Source organism: Nannospalax galili, unplaced genomic scaffold (genome assembly GCF_000622305.1).
Source record: "Nannospalax galili isolate Female #2095 unplaced genomic scaffold, S.galili_v1.0 scaffold1526, whole genome shotgun sequence".
Taxonomy (NCBI): domain Eukaryota; kingdom Metazoa; phylum Chordata; class Mammalia; order Rodentia; family Spalacidae; genus Nannospalax; species Nannospalax galili.
This window is the reverse complement of record NW_008354768.1, coordinates 322,925-331,388: the sequence shown is the minus strand read 5'-3', so window position 1 is coordinate 331,388 and position 8,464 is coordinate 322,925. Positions and strand designations below refer to the sequence as shown.

General features: G+C 39.8%; 1 non-coding gene across 1 annotated transcript; it reads right to left on the bottom strand.

The window, feature by feature from the left end:
* Positions 1–237: 237 nt before the first annotated feature.
* Positions 238–302, bottom strand: LOC115067515. Its single transcript, XR_003846922.1, has one exon. It is a non-coding gene; the product is annotated as a small nucleolar RNA SNORD31 (small nucleolar RNA).
* Positions 303–8,464: the final 8,162 nt, after the last annotated feature.

Genomic DNA, 8,464 nt, shown 5'->3' with positions numbered 1-8,464 from the left:
TATTAGCTCTATTTGTCCAAAAGTAACATGTTAGACATTGAATGTGCAATCTAACAGCCTATTATTTTAAAAATAAATGATGTGTCTTAGTAAAATCCTAAAAATTCTGAGATTTCCAATTCTAACATTTTTCAAGACTAAATTAAAAATCTGTTTTGTGGGCTGGGTTTGGTAAGAGCGCTGGCCCTGAGTCCAAATCCCCAACAGCCAAACCTAACTTTTTTTTTTTCTCCTTCTCACAACTCAGATAATACCTTTCATCACAGTTATCAGACTGGGGTGGTACGAACCTAACTTTTTATAGGTAAGCATGGTTTTTTGAGCCTGTAACCTCAGAATTAGGATGCAGAGACAAATAGATGGATCCCAGCAATATCTTCTTCAGCCCGCCTAGCTGAAAGGGCAAGTTGCCAGCTCATTGTGAACCCTGTCTCAAAGCAACAAGGCAGAGCTCTATGTGGCCACTGCCCAGGAATATGTGCTCACATCCTTACATGTATGTCAAACACACCGGGTGGGTAAAATCCACTTTGCAAAGATATAAAGCCACAGGACTTGATTACAGGAGTCTGTGACTTATTACCAGAGGACTTCTCCCCCTAGACGTCATTCAGCATGGAAGATTTTCAGTGGAAGATGTTCAAGGCTATTTAATGTCTCATAGCTTATGTTCTATCCAGAACAAATCTTTGGGTCCCCCCCCCCCCGTTTAGATAAACTATGATATATTAAGTGGCATATTTTGGATACAAGCATAAATTTTCTTTGACACAATTTTCCTTGAGAATAAATCTCTGAAATGTATAAATCAGTGACAAGTGTGATATGTCTACTACTGGCAATTTTATAAATGTATCAGAAATAAACCGTTGCTTTTAGGCCAAGTTGCTAGCAGGGAGGAAGGGAGAGGTGTAGCGATTAACATCTAGCAGGTACTTCATCTGGGAAATGGAGAGCAATCTTGAAAAACAGTGTAAAAGACTTTCCATGTAGAAATGGAAATAAATAGAAATTAAAGGGCAAAGAACAGGAATGCTGAGAAATTTAATTAGCGCATCTATTTCCTAGTTATAACCACCACATCCCTCATTTCTAGTACTTTTTCTTTACTTTGCTAGAGAGTTAAAATTGTGGGGCAAGTAAGAGTACTTGCTGTTCTTCCAGATGACCCAAGTTAGATTCCCAGCACCCATGTCAACCAGCTCAGCAACTCCTCTAACTCCATCTCCTGGGTGCCCTCTTCTGGCATCTGAGAGAACCCACACATGTGGCATATATACACACCCAAATAAGTAAATAAATAAAATAAAATTTTTTAAAAAATAGTCATGAATTGTTAATATATAAAGAATTGAACTTGCTGAATATAATCTGCCCTCTACAGGTTCATTTCAAGAGGCATGGTTCCAGTGTGGTGTTGAAGTAGAGCCTCCCAGAGATGGGCCTGAGGAGGTTCTTAAGGCTGTGAAAGCTCTGCCCTCAAGAGCTTTTAGTGCTATTCTTGACAAGTGGGTTGGGTCTCACAGTAATTGCTACTCCACAAAGCAGATTGTTACAGTGTAACACCATGCTACACAACTGGTCCTTCTGCCTCTCTGACTTCTTGGATTGCAGCCAAGGAGTCTCCAAGTCATGGTGCAGCCGGACTCAGAACCACATAAACCTCTGTAAATTACCTAGCCTAAGGTACTTTCTTACAGCATCACAAAATATACAAAGACAGGTAATGATTCTAAGGTTGTGCACACACTAGTGAAGGTACGGAAGAAGGGGGAGGTGCTGTCGGGGCATTTAAAACATGTGCTGCATGTGAAACACCCCCCACCCCCATATACTGTACATTTCAGTTGTTTCTGAGTGCTGAGAAGGGTGATTTAATATTAAATAATCTTAATTCCTCCTTCAATGTTAGGGTTATATATAACATATGAACATATTTGTGAGTAATCTTTTTTTTATGTGTAGGAGTATATTGCCTGCATATGTATTAAGTGTACCTGTGTCATGCAATGCTCTCGGAGGTCAGAAGAGGGCGTTGGAGTCCCTCGAACTGGAGTTACAGGTGGTTGTTAGCCACTATGTGGGTGCTGGAAATTGAACACGGGTCCTCTGCAAGAGCAGTCACTGTTCTTAAATGCTGAGCCATCTCTCCAGCCCCTGTGAGTAATCGTTAAAAATTAATAGCATACTCTTTGCATCCTGTTTTCCTCACTGTAGTTTGTTTTCTAATATTTGAATGTAAGGAGTCTTTTCTTCTAAGTGAAACTGTCCTACAGGGTAGTAGAAGCTGGCCATGACACCTGTAATCCCAACATTTGGGAAGTTGAGACCGGAATTGTGAATTTGACCAAGCACATTTCTTTGCCTTTTTTTCTACAAAATTTATTTGCTTACTTAAATGTATTTCTTTTGCAACACTTGGAATCTCCCTTTCAGCTTACACTTTTTGGTTTAGCCAAAAGACTTTTTAAATTTACTGCAAAATATAAAAATGTTATGAGTTATAAATAATAGAGAAGTTATAGCGGCATATAGACGCTGAGTCACTATTTGGGTTTAGTGCTCTCTATCATGCAGAGGGGCCAAGAAGATACGGCCTTTGATGTGTTGGCAGCCTAGACTTTTGCTAATGTGTGAGTGGGAGTGAGTTATGTAAGTCAGCTCTACCCTCATCCCCACGCTTCACTTCAGGTGACATCTTTTGAAACTTTAAAGCATTTTTATGTTTGAAGCAGTATTCTTAGAACAAAACGTAACATAAGCCATGCACACAGCCACCATCACTGCTTGTTCTTTAAAGCATTAGCAGCTATGGACCGGCGAGGCAGCTCAACATGTAAGGATGCTTCTCCCACAAGCCTACCAACTTGAGTTCAATCCCAGGACTCTAGTAATGGCAAAAGAGAAAATCAGCTCCACAAAGTTGTTCATTGACCTCCACACACACTCCAAGGCATGTCCTGCATGGACATTGTGCTGGTAGATTTTTTTTGTGTTAACTTGGCACAAGCTAGAGACCCCCGGGAAGAGGGAACCTCAGTTGATGCATTTCTTCCATCAGATTGGCCTGTGGCATTTTATTGATTGTTAATTGATGTAGGAGGGCCCAGCCCACTGTGGGTGGTACCATCCCTAGGCAGGTGGTCCTGGGCTGTATAAGAAAGGTAGCTGAGCACCGGGCATGGTGGCACACACCTTTAATCCCAGCACTTGGGATGTAAAGGCAGGCAGATCTCTGTGAGTTCAAGGCCAGCCTGGTCTACATAATGAGTTCAGGCCAGCTGGGGCTACAGGGAGACCCTGTCTCAAAAAGAAAAAAAAAAAGAAAGGAAGAAAGGTAGTTGAGCAAGACAGAGGAAAGAAGCTACCTCCATGGTCTCTGCTTCAGTTCCTGTCTCCAGGTTTCTCCCTTGAGTTCTTTCCTTTTCTCCCTGATGATGGACTGTAAAGTATAAGAACAAATAAACCCTTTCTTTCTGAAGTTGTTTTTGGTCAGAGTGGTTTATTGCAGCAAATAGGACACATGAAATTAATAGGGCAGGAGAGATGGTGCATTGCTTGAGAGCACTGACTGTTTTTGCAGAGAACCCAGGCTCAGTTTCCAGCACCCATGGGGTGACTCACAACTGTTCATAACACCAGTTCCAGGGAATCTGATGCCCTTTTCTGGCCTCCATGCATTCTACATGCACATGGCACATTTACATGTAGGCAAAGCCTCATACACACAAATACAAAAATAAATAAGTATAAAGAAATCTCATATTTCAGCAAGTTTTGAAGCAATAATAAAATGAGCTAATACGTATTCAGTAACTGATAAGTTTAGGTCAAGTAAATGCTGGACTTTCTAACTAAATCTGAGACTTCAAAGTAAAATGATAATTTAACAATAAGACTTCAACTTATAAATAAGATGTGTTAGAAGAGTTAGTATAATGTTGAGCACAGATTGCATTTGTATTTGCAGAGTCTGTTTTCTTTGTTTTGTTAACAGTCTAATGTAGCACATGCTGGCTTCTTGCTAGGTGACTGAGGCTTGCTGTGAATTCTTGATTTTTCTGCCTGTCTCCCATGTTCTGGGATTATAGGTGTGAGCCACCATGCTAGTTGACTTTTTTTTTTTTTTTTTTAAAGACAGGATCTCCCTGTAGCCCCAGCTGGCCTAGAACTCACTATATAGACCAGGCTGGCCTCAAACTCAAGAGATCTACCTGCCTCTGCCTCTACCTGCCCAGCACTATCCCAAGTGCTGGGATAAAGGTGTGCACCATCACACCCAGATGACGTTTTTTATATGTAGAAAATATGCAGGACACTGGGCATGGTGGCTCACATCTATAATCCCAGTACTCAGAAGGCTGAGGCAGCAGAATCATGAATTTGAGGCCAGCCTGGCTACATAATGAATTCAAGACCAGCCTGGGCTTTTTAAAAAACAAAACAAAACAAAACGGTTGAAGAGATGGCTCAGTGGTTAAGAGCACTGGCTACTCTTGCAGAGGACCCAGGTTCTATTCCCAGCACCCACATGGTGGCTAACAACCATCCATAACTTAAGTTTCAGGGAATCCAACACCCTCTTCTGACTTCCACAGGCACTGCACGACACGGGTGCACTTACATACATGCAGGCAATACATTCATACACATAAAATAAAAATAAAATATTTTTTAAAAAGAAAAGAAAACAAAAACACTATTGAACAAATAAGAACTGAAGAAAATTATAAAATTCAAACTTGCTAAACGTGAGAACGATTAGTATTTAATCAAGATTCAGTCTTAACCCTGTTTCACAAAGTAAAAGGGAAATAGAAGAGGCGTATAGGTTCGTTCTGAAAAACAGGTTTCCCTGAATACAGTTTCTCATGTGAGTTTTTGTTTAGTAATAGACAATTTACAAAGTTTTTTGTAGCCAAACAGGCAGACTTCCTATGGCTTTCATTCCACATGCTGTTGGAGAAAAGCTACAAGAACAACACTGGTCACACTTTCATGCAATTTCCTAGGGGTCCTAAATTAATAGAATTCTTCCAAAATTTATTTAAAACATTTATTTATTTATTTATTTATTTAAATATTCAGCAACAATGATGCATTTTAGAATTGTAACACACACTGGGCATGGTGGTGCACACCTTTAATCCCAGTACTTGGGAGGCAGAAGTAGGTGGATCTCTGTGAGTTTGAGGCCAGCCTGGTCTACATAGCAAGTTCCAGGTCAGCTGGGGCTACAGGGAGACCCTGTCTCAAAAAGACCAAAAAAAAAAAAAAAAGTTATAGCACAGTGAAAAAAAGGATTTCCTACTATTTTCAAATTCCTGATATGGATTCTCTGAGATTTGGGAAAAGAAATAAGTATTCCCAGAAATTCTCAGAAATTTCAAATTATGATTATCTTAACCATTCCTCAAACAATCTTCACTCTTATTTGAATAGCTAAAATTCTTGTTTACAGAATAAAATATACTGTTTAGTAGTACTTACAGAAAACAATAATGTACAGAAATTTTCAAACAATTCAAAATTAAGATCTCTCAGTAAGTTAACAGTCCCTAATGGAATCACACATGGACTTACTTTTTATTGAAAATGTGTTATATCTTGGAAAAAGCATTTAGAGGACTTACACAATATAATTCTTCTAATGGTTATTTCCTTTTTGTTTTTTTAAATATTTTATTTATTATTTTTATTTTATGTATATGAGTGTATTGCCTGCATGTGTGTAAGTGCACCCATGTCATGCAGTGCCTGTTGAGGTCAAAGGAAGGTATTAGATCCCCTGGAACTGGAGTTACAGACGGTTGTTAGCTGCCATGTGGGTGCTGGGAATCGAACCTGGGTCCTCTGTAAGAGCAGTCAGTGTTCTTACCTAGTGCTGAGCCATCTCTCCAGCCCATCATTTTGTTTTGTTTTTTTCCAGGTAGGATTTCACCATGTAGCCCAGGCTGGCCTTGAACCCAGTTGAAATCTTCATGCCTGCCTTGGCCTCCTAAGTGCTGAAATTACAGGTATGTACCCGCACACTGGCTTGATGGTTATATCTTATTAAGGGAAAATCCTGATAGCTTAACAGATTTACTGCTGAGAACTGTAGTTCAAGAATCACTCCTAGAACAGGGAGGCAGTAAAGAAGGACGGAAGAGTTTCCACACCAGATTTCTGCCATGCATGCCTGCTCTCTGCCACGTCTACTGCTGCCATCTGCTGCTGTACATCCTTTTGATCATACCCTGAGCTCATTCTAATCTGTCTTTCTTTTTCTGTCTCTTCCACAGGTAAGTGTTCTCCAAGACCTTTTTCAATACTGTCATTGTATACAGCTGTAATGGAACTGTTTTGATTGCGTTTTATAATCACAGCAATAAAACTGACTTACAACAATATTGTCTAAACTAAGTAAGCACATTGTTGGTGTTTGCTTTTGATCTTCAAGATTGTATGATTCAAATCTGTGTTGTGATTATAACTTTTATTATTTATTTTTATTTCATGTGTATGAGTGTTTGGCCCGCATACATGTAAATATCCATGTCATGCAGTAAAGTGCCTGCAGAGGTCAGAAGAGGGCATTGGATCCTCTGGTAATGAAGTTATGGTCCGTTGTTAGCCGATATGTGAGTACTGGGAATCAAACCTGGGTTCTCTGCAAAAGCAGCTAGTACTCTTAACCGCTGAGCTCTTAACCACTGAGCCGTTTCTCCATTCCTGTAATTATAACTTTTAAACTTACTGTAGTCAGTTAATAATGAAAGAAGTATGTGAGGCTTCCCAGGTACCTCTGCAGAGAATATCCTGTTCTGTGCTCACATTCTTAGGCAGTTCTGAACACTGGGGACATGATGGCAAATGAGATGGAGCATTTAAAAAACAAGCTCGATTAAAGCAATACAAAGATTTGTAAAGTATATTTGGGCTCTGAGGAGTTAATAACAAAACTACATATGTACAGTGTTCGATGCACATAGAAGTTCACAACGGGCCAAAGAGTAGAGAGTAAGAGACTACAGAGTGTGTAACCCTGGATAGGACTCATATTAAACCTCACCCACCCAGGGCTCAGGGACCATTTCAGAAGACAGGGCGAAAAGATTGTGAGAGCCAGGGCTGGTGCATGACCATAAGGAAACAGAGTCCTCCAGGGTTCTGGGAGCTTGCTCATATGAATTAACAGCATGTGCAGGCTCACTCTAATTCCCAAAGTTAGGAATTAATAAATTAGTAAATTAGGCTTTGTTTATGTTTTCAATAGGGGAGTCAACCAAAAATTCGAACTCATTATGTATACCAGGCTGGTTTCCATCTCCCAGAGGTCCACCTGCTTCTGCTGAGATTAAAGCAGTTTGAGCCAGGCAAAGTACTGCACACTTATAACCCTAGCACTTAGTAGGTGGAGCTAGGAGAGTCAGCAGCTCAAGGCCAACCTCAGTTATATAGTGAGTTAGGTACCAGCCATTGCTACACATGAGATGCTGTCTCAAAATTTTTAAAAAACGGTCATGCTAATATAATATTTTATATACCACTTTATTTTTAAAATATAGTTATTATTTTAAGTCTTGGAGGTTTTTTCCCTCCCTGCTATGGTTTTTCAGAGGGGAGTTACCTTTTGCAGAACGTATATCCTGAATTCCTTGTATTATTCAGGGAGATATGTAATAAAAGATCTTTGAACATTTGGTTTTGCTTGATAGGGGAGAATATTGAAAACTGGGAAGCCATGGGAGCTTTTTAAACTGTGTGGTTGTGTGAAGCACACTAGGAATTGTAGCTCTTGCCAAAGATACTTTTTTCCTCTCAGAAAACAAATTTATTCAAAGAGAAGGTCAAATTCTTGTTTTTTGTCTTTTTAGACAGGGTCTTCCTGTAGCTGTCCTGGAACACACTATGTAGACCAGGCTGGCCTTGAACTCACAGAGATCTGCCTGCCTCTGCCTCCCAAGTGCTGGGATTAAAGGCGTGCACTACCACGCCGGGCAAATCAAATTCTTTTTATAGTTGTTCTTTTTGTTTTTGTTTTGCTTTGTTTTGTTTTTTGAGACAGGGTCACACTGTGTAGCCCTGACTGGCCTGGAACTTCTGTGAGACCAGGCTGGTTCAAATTCATTGAGATTTGCCTGCCTCTGCCTCTCTGCCCAGCTTTAAAAGTCAAAATCAGGGGTGGTGGTGCATTCCTATGATTCAACATCAAGAAGACTGAGACAGAAGGGTCATAGGTCCATTCTTGGCTACATAAGGAGACCTTGTCTTTGAAACAAGTAAAATAAGAGTCTTTCAAAAATGTTTCCAAAGTTTGTGTATCCATAATTTGTAATCCCCAAAGCCAGTGTTAAAGAACTGACTTTGTTACTTGAATTAATACACCTTATTTCTTAATTGGTTTCTCTTTTATATCTAAAATATAATACTTTGAAAATTTGTCACTGATTGTCGAGTCAAGAGTTATAGACTACTCTTA